At 42.1% G+C, this 10839-nt stretch overlaps 1 long non-coding RNA gene across 1 annotated transcript; it reads left to right on the top strand.

The window, feature by feature from the left end:
* Window positions 1-764: 764 nt before the first annotated feature.
* On the top strand, window positions 765-3122 carry LOC139030640 (uncharacterized). The gene is made up of 2 exons (XR_011483042.1): window positions 765-947; window positions 2427-3122. It is a non-coding gene; the product is annotated as an uncharacterized lncRNA (long non-coding RNA).
* Window positions 3123-10839: the final 7717 nt, after the last annotated feature.

Below are 10839 nucleotides of genomic sequence, written 5' to 3'. Positions count from 1 at the left end.
CTCGCCACTTCTCCCCATGTACTTCTCTGAAGTAAGAAACTTAAAACACAGCCTAGAAGTATTTATCTCACTGTTGAAGGTAATGATTTAAAAAAGCTTAAATGAGGGCTTCCCTTGGTGGCCCAGTGGTGAAGAATCTGCCTTGGCTGGGGACGTGGGTTCACATCCCACATGCCACGGAGCAGCTAAGCCTGTCACCACTACTAAGCCTGTGCTCTAGAGCCTCGGAGCACAACGACCGAGCCCACGTGCAACAACTACCAAAGCCTGCTCACCCGAGAGCCTGCGCTCTGCAACGAGAGAAGTCAGCACAGTGAGAAACCTGGGCACCGCAACCAGAGAGCAGTCCCCACTCGCTGCAACTAGAGAAAGCCCGCAAGTAGCCAGGAGGACCCACTGCAGCCAAAAATGCTTAAACAAACCGGCTTCGAGCTGTGAAAAAGTAGCAGCAGAGGTTAGGATCCTAGGCTCTGGAGAGCGACTGAGCTATTTCAGCCCCACCACTTAGCAGTGGCCTAAGCCCCTGTCCAGATGCTGAGCATCCCTGATGCCAGCTACTCTGTCGGGAAATGCAAAGGATAATGTGCTGCCCCAGAGGGGTTCTCTGAGGGTGAAATGAATGCTTGAGGTGAAGTGTTAAATCAATACGGGGCAGATAGTCAAGTTCAACGAACTTTAGCCGTTGTCATGGCTGTTGTTGAATCACACATAGGCTGACTGATCTTATCCCAGAAAACAGGGAAATGTGGGTTTATGAAAGACAAACAGGCCAAAGAGGGCTGGGAAAAACATTTGCGTATCTATCTAACCAAGGGCCTTATCAAATACCCCTCAACAAGTCCTACCTGACTTTCATTCAGCCTTTGCTCTGGTTTACATGTGAAGGAGAGCGACGTGCCACTTTTCACTCACAGGAAATCATGCGGAATGTAGGGCCCACACACACGGTGAGTTTCCCTGGGGCACAGAGGGACAGACAAGCGCTTTGCACACTGAGAGACTACAGGAGCCCACCTTGCAGAGGGGCTGGGCCAGTGGACCCAATGCCGGGGCACTCATCGAAGATTCCAGTCCTTTTGTTCTCTCAGGCTTCCACAGAATTTAAATGGGGGGAGGTGGGGGCGGGAGGGAGGGGCCAGCGAGGGAGGGTGGCCGGCTCAAAGCCGTGAGTAAAGGCGACTTGCTATATTAATCCATGTGATTAATCCAGCATGCTAAGGAAGGGTCTTTACAGAATCGAAACTTGCGTGGTTTTGATCCAGGGAGATTAGAAAACACTGCTGCTTTTACTTGCCAGTGCCTCCTGGGCTTTGTGCTAGAGCTGTATTCTTCGGAGTCCAGTAGGAACAAAGGAGGAAGCATTTCTGTGAGCACGGGGAGCATGGGCACGTTGACAAACGTCCTTCTTCCCCTCCCCTTCTGGGAGACCCTTCCTGAATTTCCCAAGAACTAAGCCCAGGGTTTGTGTTTGCATCATTTCCCTCCAAAAGCCAAACGACTGAAAATTCCACCCCTCCTCCGCCCAGTGAGATTTCTGTCAACCCATGAAAAGTGGTTTTCACCCAGGCCTGGGTGGATGGCAGATCCCACCCCAAGCTCTTTGCAAGACAGGGGTGAGAATGGCGCAGAAGCTTTGACGATTCCAGTGGGAACCATGGGTTCTTCAGGAGGGGAAATAGCCTGAAAGCGTCCTGTCAGAATCCGAGAGTTTTCTCACACGTTTTAGTGTGAGAAGAACGGGAGCCTTTGGAAATGGCAGAGAAAGAGCAAGAAAGCCTCCAGGAAATGGCAAACTTATCTGGGCGAGGCCCAGTCAGGCTTCATCCACCTCTGGTGGGCTATGAGGCAATTCTGAAGACTGACGTGAGCTACATCTGAATAAACAATGACATTTTGAAACCATTTCATCTCTCCTAATTATACTTGGGAAAGTGAAAGTGGCTCAGTTGTGTCCAGCTCTTTGCAACCCCATGGACTACACAGTCCATGGAATCCTCCAGGCCAGAACACTGGAGTGGGTAGCCTTTCCCTTCTCCAAGGGATCTTCCCAACACAGAGATAAAACCCAGGCCTCCTGCACTGCAGGCAGATTCTTTACCAAGTGAGCTCTCAGGGAAGCCCAATTATACCTGGGAGGAGCAAACATAACTCTTCTCCGGGAAGCCTCTGCGGTCTATGCTACAGGGGTCTCCAACCTTGGGGAGACTTTTCCAGCCAGTGCATTGTGCTGAAGCCACCCGCAGTGCCAGCAGAATGGTGGTGAGGGGTAGCGGTCACAGGAAGCTTCCTGGGGCATGTTTAGGGACTGAGAAGCACTTCACTCTCAGTTCTAGAAAAAGAGAGAACTATGGCTTGCCAGTGAAGTGGGGTGAGTGAGGAGAACAAGACCCCAGCTCTCCCTCTCCCCTTCCTGACCTTTCTTATAGTTCTCCAGGCCGTGATCCCTATCCTACTGCCAAGACTGACGCCAGCAGAAGGTGAGCTCCCAGCTGAATGTCAAGGTCACCCAGCTACTATTGCTACTGCTGCTGCTGCTAAGTCACTTCAGTCGTGTCCGACTCTGTGCGACCCCATCCCCCGGAATTCTCCAGGCAAGAACACTGGAGTGGGTTGCCATTTCCTTCTCCAATGCATAAAAGTGAAAAGTGAAAGTGAAGCCGCTCAGTCATGTCTGACTCTTTGTGACGCCATGGACTGCAGCCCACCAGGCTCCTCCGTCCATGGGATTTTCCAGGCAAGAGTACTGGAGTGGGGTGCCATTGCCTTAGTCAGTGTGAAAATGAATGTGTCAGTCACTCAGTCATGTCCTACTCTTTGTGACCCGACACTGTAGCCCACCAGGCTCCTCTGTCCATGGGATTCTTCAGGCAAGAATACTGGAGTGGGCTGCCATTTCCTTTCCAGGGGATCTTCCTGACCCAGAGATTGAACCCAGGTCTCCTGCATTTCAGGGCAGATTTTTTACCATCTGAGCTACCAGGGTTCATAAAAAAAGCTGAAAGACTTCACTGTTAGAAATAAATTTACACTCTCCTGACTTTCCTCACTGTTGTTCCCCTGTCCCCAGCATGGTGCTTGGTGCAGAGTTGGCATTTAATAAACATTTGAACTGTGTCATAGAACTCATTGCCCTTTGATAAATTCCTAATGTCTCTACTAAATTATAAGATCTTCAAGGATAATCACATTGACAGACTTATCCATGTGTCCCCCTTCCCCCACCAACACCTAGCAGAAGATCCAGAACATGGTAGGTTTTTAGTAAGTGGTGGTTGACTCTGTGGTCTGTGGCACAATCTGCTTACATGCAGTCTTGTCATAGGGATCTCTGGACAGCATGACTTGTGTTTGTACATGTGTGTGTATGTGTTTGTGTGCATGGACAGACACATATTCTTGTCTACACTTACCTCTATACTGGCGTACATATGGGGTTTCCCTGGTGGTTCAGATGGTAAAGAATCTGCCTGCAATGCAGGAGACCTGGGTTCAATCCCTGGTTCAGGGAGATCTCCTGAAGAAGGGAACGGCTACCCACTCCAGTATTCCTGCCTGGAGAATTCCATGGACTGAGGAACCTAGTGGGCTATAGTCTATCAGATCATGTACGTATCTTGCTCTGAAAGGAGCAACACCAAGGAAAGTGAGAAGTGGGTGGGAGGCCATAAGTTTTGGCTAGTTATCAACCCTACTATCTGCAGATTTTTTTAAATATATATTTCTATAACATTCTGCTGACTGACCCTCTGGGTTTTCATCAGTTGATTGAAAATATTCAAAAACAGATAATAGGTCATCTGGTCTCCTCCTCCTCTTGCTTTATAGCTCAGGAGACTGATCCAGAGAAGTTAAACAGTTGCCAAGGTCACATAGCAGCTTGCCCAAGGTCACAGAGCAGAAGGTCTCTCACCTCCTTGAGTCTCAGCAACCTAGTTTGAACTCTATGACTCTTGAAAACCTACTTTTGCTAAAGTTACTGAATGGTCCTAGTTATCAAATTAAATGAGCATCCTTAGTACGTTTCTTTTTTTGTCTTTCTTTACTATTTTATGCCAACTCAACTCTCCATCCTGTTGAAACCCATAACCTCCTTTAAACATTTGCTAACAGTCATGCTAACAGTCACCAGCCATTTGATGGGGGACAGGCACATTCCAAGAACTTTGTTTTGTCGCCCTTATCCCTCACAATGAACTCTAGGAGTCAGATATACAACTGTTCCCATTTTTAAAATTTATTTGGCTGTGCTGGGTCTTAGTTGCAGAACATGGGATCTACTTCTCTGGCCAGGGATTGAACCCAGGCCCCTTGCATTAAGAGAGCAGAGTCTTAACTACTGGACCACCAGGAAAGTCCCATGATTGTCCCTATTTTAACTTAAGAATACTAAGGAGAAGTGAGGATGAGGAACTTGGCCACGGTCACACAATTCATCCATGGTTAACTTGAAATTTAAACTCAAAAGTCAGCCTGTGGATTGGGTACTTCCCACCACAATTGGGAAGTACCAAGGAAAGTGAGAAGTGGGAGGCCATAAGTTTTGGCTAGTTATCAACTCTATCTGCAATTTTTTAAAAATATATATTTCCATAAGATTCTGCTGATTGACCCTCTGGGTTCTCATCGGTTGATTGAAAATATTCAAAACCAGAGAATAGATCATCTGGTCTCCTCCTCTTGCTCCTCCACAATTGTCAGCTCCTGCCTCTTTCTCACCTTTCTTGGTCACATGCCTTCTCAGTTTCCCTCTCCTTTCGTGTCCCTGAAATATTATCCCTCTGAGTTCCAGTCTCAGCCCTCATTTCTTTCCCCCACTTTTCATCATCTAATCCACTCTCAAGACTTTCTTACAACCCCTGTATGATTCCATAATTTTCCTCAAGCTCAGACCTCTACTCTAGGTCACAAACAAATAAAAGCTCTATATAAAGGTCTACTTCAATATCTGTATCTGCTAAGGTCCACTGCACAGAATGGTGTCCTTTCCTAATTTCTGCTCAGTTCAGTTCAGTTCATTTCAGTCTCTCTGCCATGTCAGACTCTTTGCGACCCCACGGACTGCAGCACGCCAGGCCTCCCTGTCCATCACCAACTCCTGGAGTTTACTCCTGGAGTTTACTTCTGCTCAGCTGATAAGAAATTTGGTTTAGATTTATGATATTCCAGTATTTTTTCTCCTCATGCCACTTGGGTTTGGTTTATTTAAGGCAAAAATAGCAAACTAATCCCTCCTTATTATTTTAACTAAAGGTATATTTGTTGCTTTTAACCAAAGCAACACACACTGCAAGAGGAACATTCCACCTGTCAGCTGAGGCAAGGTCCCAGTTGCTCATGGGGCCAATTGAGACTCCAAAAACTCCTTCTTCATCACTACCATCATCTTGGGCCTGGCATCTGATCTCATGATCATGGTCAGAAATGGAAAATCAAAGGCTGATTTTGATTTTGGCTACAGCCCATGAGGTCGCATAGAGTTGGACACAACTGAAGCAACTTGGCACACACGTAAAAGAGACAAACTAATGAGAGCATACTGTATAGCACAGGGAACTCTATTCAGTGCTCTGTGGTGACCTAGATAGGGAGTGAACCCAAAACACAGAGGATATATGTATACATATAACTGATTCATTTTACTGTATAGTAGAAACTAACATTTCTAACTATACTACTGTTTAGTAGAAACTATACAGAAACTACTGTATAGTAGAAAGCAACATTGTTAAGCAACTCTACTCCAATACAAATTAATTTAAAAATTCCAAGATTATTTGTATATACAATAAAGACATAAAACGCACTTTTATCTAAAGAACAAAATATCTTTCCCAAGGTATATGAGGCTGATCATGACCCACCATCTATTTATCCCTTTCCCAACCCCTGATCTCACAGGGCTCTCTCTGTGGTCTGTTTGACAAATTAAGGAACCTGGGCATCAAAAATCTAAAGAGCCCCTATATATGCTGTCCACAAGAGACCCACCTCAAAACAAGGGACACATACAGACTGAAAGTGAAGGGCTGGGAAAAAAATTTTCATGCAAACGGAGACCAAAGGAAAGCAGGAGTCGCAATATTCATATCAGATAAAATAGACTTTAAAATAAAGGCTGTGAAAAGAGACAAAGAAGGACACTACATAATGATCAAAAGATCAATCTGAGAAGAAGATATAACAACTATAAATATATATGCACCCAACATAGGAGCACCGCAATATGTAAGGCAAATGCTAACAAGTATGAAAGGGGAAATTAACAATAACACAATAATAGTGTGAGACTTTAATACCCCACTCACACCTATGGACAGATCAACTAAACAGAAAATTAACAAGGAAACACAAACTTTAAATGACACAATGGACCAGCTAGACCTAATTGGTATCTATAGGACATTTCACCCCAAAACAATCAATTTCACCTTTTTCTCAAGTGCACACGGAACCTTCTCCAGAATAGATCACATCCTGGGCCATAAATCTAGCCTTGGGAAATTCAAAAAAATTGAAATCATTCCAGTCATCTTTTCTGACTACAATGCAGTAAGATTAGATCTCAAATACAGGAAAAAAAAAAAACTATTAAAAATTCAAACATATGGAGGCTAAATAACACGCTTCTGAATAACCAACAAATCATAGAAGAAATCAAAAAAGAAATCAAAATATGCATAGAAACTAATGAAAATGAAAACACAACAACCCAAAACTTACAGGACGCTGTAAAAGCAGTGCTAAGGGGAAAGTTCATAGCAATACAGGCTTACCTCAAGAAACAAGAAAAAAGTCAAATAAATAACCTAACTCTACACCTAAAGCAACTAGAGAAGGAAGAAATGAAGAACCCCAGGGTTAGTAGAAGGAAAGAAATCTTAAAAATTGGGGTAGAAATAAATTCAAAAGAAAAAATCATAAAAATAGCATAAAACCATAGCAAAAATCAATAAAGCTAAAAGCTGGGTTTTTTTAAAGATAAATAAAATTGACAAACCATTAGCCAGACTCATCAAGAAACAAAGGGAGAAGAATCAAATCAACAAAATTAGAAATGAAAATGGAGAGATCACAACAGACAACACTGAAATACAAAGGATCATAAGAGACTACTACCAGCAGCTATATGCCAATAAAATGGACAACTTGGAAGAAATGGACAAATTCTTAAAAAAGTATAACTTTCCAAAACTGAACCAGGAAGAAATAGAAGATCTTAACAAACCCATCACAAGCACAGAAATTGAAACTGTAATCAGAAATCTTCCAGGAAACAAAAGCTCAGGACCAGATGGCTTCACAGCTGAATTCTACCAAAAATTTAGAGAAGAGCTAACACCTATCTTACTCAAACTCTTCCAGGATACTGCAGAAGAAGGTGAACTTCCAAACTCATTCTATGAGGCCACCATCACCCTAATACCAAAACCAGACAAAGATTCCACAAAAAAAAGAAAACTACAGGCCAATATCACTGATGAACATAGATGCAAAAATCCTTAACAAAATTCTAGCAAACAGAATCCAACAACATATCAAAAAGATCATACATCATGACCAAGTAGGCTTTATCCCAGGAATGCAAGGATTCTTTAATATCCACAAATCAATCAATGTAATACACCACATTAACAAATGGAAAGATAAAAACCATATGATTATCTCAATAGATGCAGAAAGAGCCTTTGACAAAATTCAATATCCATTTATGATTAAAACTCTCCAGAAAGCAGGAATAGAAGGAACATACCTCAACATAATAAAAGCTATATATGACAAACCCACAGCAGACATTATCCTCAATGGTGAAAAATTGAAAGCATTTCCCCTAAAGTCAGGAACAAGGCAAGGGTGCCCACTCTCACCACGACTATTCAACATAGTTTTGGAAGCTTTGGCCACAGCAATCAGAGCAGAAAAAGAAGTAAAAGGAATCCAGATAGGAAAAGAAGAAGTGAAACTCTTGCTGTTTGCAGATGACATGATCTCTACATAGAAAACCCTAAAGACTCTACCAGAAAATTACTAGAGCTAATCAATGAATATAGTAAAGTTGCAGGATATAAAATTAACACACAGAAATCCCTTGCATTCCTATACATTAACAATGAGAAAATAGAAAGAGAAATTAAGGAAACAATACCATTCACCATTGCAACAAAAAGAATAAAATACTTAGGAGTATATCTACCTAAAGAAACAAAAGACCTATATATAGAAAACTATAAAACACTGGTGAAAGAAATCACAGAGGACACAAATAGATGGAGAAATATACCGTGTTCATGGATTGGAAGAATCACTATTGTGAAAATGAGTATACAACCCAAAGCAATCTATAGATTCAATGCAACCCCTATCAAGCTACCAACGGTATTTTTCACAGAACTAGAACAAATAATTTCACAATTTGTATGGAAATACAAAAGACCTTGAATAGCCAAAGCAATCTTGAGAAAGAAGAATGGAATTGGAGGAATCAACCTGCCTGACTTCAGGCTCTACTTCAAAGCCACAGTCATCAAGACAGTATGGTACTGGCACAAAGACAGAAATATAGATCAATGGAACAAAATAGAAAGCCCAGAGATAAATCCACATACCTATGGACACCTTATCTTCAAAGAAGGAGACAAGAATATACAATGGAGAAAAGACAACCTTTTTAACAAGTGGTTCTGGGGAAACTAGTCAACCACTTGTAAAAGAATGAAACTAGAACACTTTCTAACACCATACACAAAAATAAACTCAAAATGGACTAAAGATCTAAATGTAAGACCAGAAACTATAAAACTCCTAGAGGAGAACATAGGCAAAACACTCTCTGACATAAATCACAGCAAGATCTTCTATGACCCACCTCCCAGAATATTAGAAATAAAAACAAAAATAAACAAATGGGACTTAATTAAACTTAAAAGCTTTTGCACAACAAAGGAAACTATAAGCAAGGTGAAAAGACAGCCTTCAGAATGGGAGAAAACAAAAGCAAATGAAACAACAGACAAAGGATTAATCTCAAAAATATATAAGCAACTCCTGAAGCTCAATTCCAGAAAAATAAATGACCCAATCAAAAAAGGGGCCAAAAAACTAAACAGACATTTCTCCAAAGAAGACATACAGATGGCTAACAAACACATGAAAAGATGCTCAACATCACTTATTATTAGAAAAATGCAAATCAAAACCACAATGAGGTACTATTTCACACCAGTCAGAATGGCTGCTATCCAAAAGTCTGCAAGCAATAAATGCTGGAGAGGGTATGGAGAAAAGGGAACCCTCTTACACTGTTGGTGGGAATGTGAACTAATACAGCCACTATGGAGAACAGTGTGGAAATTCCTTAAAAATCTGGAAATAGAACTGCCATATGACCCAGCAATCCCACTCCTGGGCATACACACTGAGGAAACCAGATCTGAAAGAGACACGTGCACCCCAATGTTCATCACAGCACTGTTTATAATAGCCAGGACATGGAAGCAACCTAGATGTCCATCAGCAGATGAATGGATAAGAAAGCTGTGGTACATATACACAATGAAATATTACTCAGTCATTAAAAAGAATACATTTGAATCAGTTCTAATGAGGTGGATGAAACTAGAGTCCATTATACAGAGTGAAGTAAACCAGAAAGAAAAACACCAATACAGTATACTAACACATATATATGGAATTTAGAAAGATGGTAACAATAACCCTAAATGCAAGGCAGAAAAAGAGACACAGATGTATAGAACACACTTTTGGACTCTGTGGGAGAAGGCAAGGGCGGGATGATCTGAGAGAATAGCATTGAAACATGTATATTATCAATTGTGAAACAGATCGTCAGCCCAGGTTTGATGCATGAGACAAGTGCTCAGAGCTGGTGCACTAGGATGACCCAGAAGGATGGGATGTGGAGGCAGGTGGGAGGGGGGTTCAGGATGGGGAACACATGTAAATCCGTGTCTGATTCATATCAATGTATGGCAAAAACCACTACAATATTGTAAAGTAATTCACCTCAACTAATATAAATAAATGAAAAAAAAAATCTAAAGAGGCAATTCCCCATCTTCTCCATCCTAGCCACCCTAGAGTCTAGCACAGTCCCTACCTCACAACACACATGCTGAGTCAAACTGAACTGGATCAATGTACCCTTTAAAGCATAGATTTCTGAAATAATACAGTACTACATTCATATTGCATCTTTCATCCAGGTATGATTTAACCAGAACATAAAACAATGCATGGAGAAAAGACAGTCAGTGTCATGAGCTAGATGCATCTTACTGCTTCAAACATGGAAGATGTCATCATGGGGCAGGGGAGGTGGGGACGTGGTCCTGTCTATGAAATCCTTGCTGCTCTCAGTTAATTTACTGCCTGAAGTCAAACCCATGCTCTATATATTAAAGCACAACCCCCACCTTTCTTTTGTTTAAGAAGAGCAAACTTTCACCACAAAGATACAAGAACAACAAATATTGATCTTCTTGACGGATGGTACACCTCACGCCACAGGCCACTCAAGCATCTGCTCGTTACCACCCAGCCCTCCCCTTTGTGGGGAAATCGTGCCAAGTGGCCTCCTGTGTTAAGCGACTGCAGATCGCAAATATTTAAAAGAAATAAATTTCTCTGAATGAAAGCACCTTTCTTTGTTCTTCAACCCCCTCTCCTCCCAAGTCATGTTGATTCTGGGGCTCTGCATACTGCCAGCACCTGGACTTTCAATTGTTTGCTTGCCAAGATCGCTGCGGTTTCCTTGCTTGGTTTTAGGAACCATTATAAGTACAGTAGCCAATGAAGGTGTGTTTTCTTTCTCTCCTGGCAATC

Source organism: Odocoileus virginianus, chromosome 23 (assembly GCF_023699985.2).
Source record: "Odocoileus virginianus isolate 20LAN1187 ecotype Illinois chromosome 23, Ovbor_1.2, whole genome shotgun sequence".
Classification (NCBI taxonomy): Eukaryota; Metazoa; Chordata; class Mammalia; order Artiodactyla; family Cervidae; genus Odocoileus; species Odocoileus virginianus.
The sequence above is the reverse complement of the archived record's forward strand: the minus strand, read 5'-3'. Positions and strand labels throughout refer to the sequence as shown.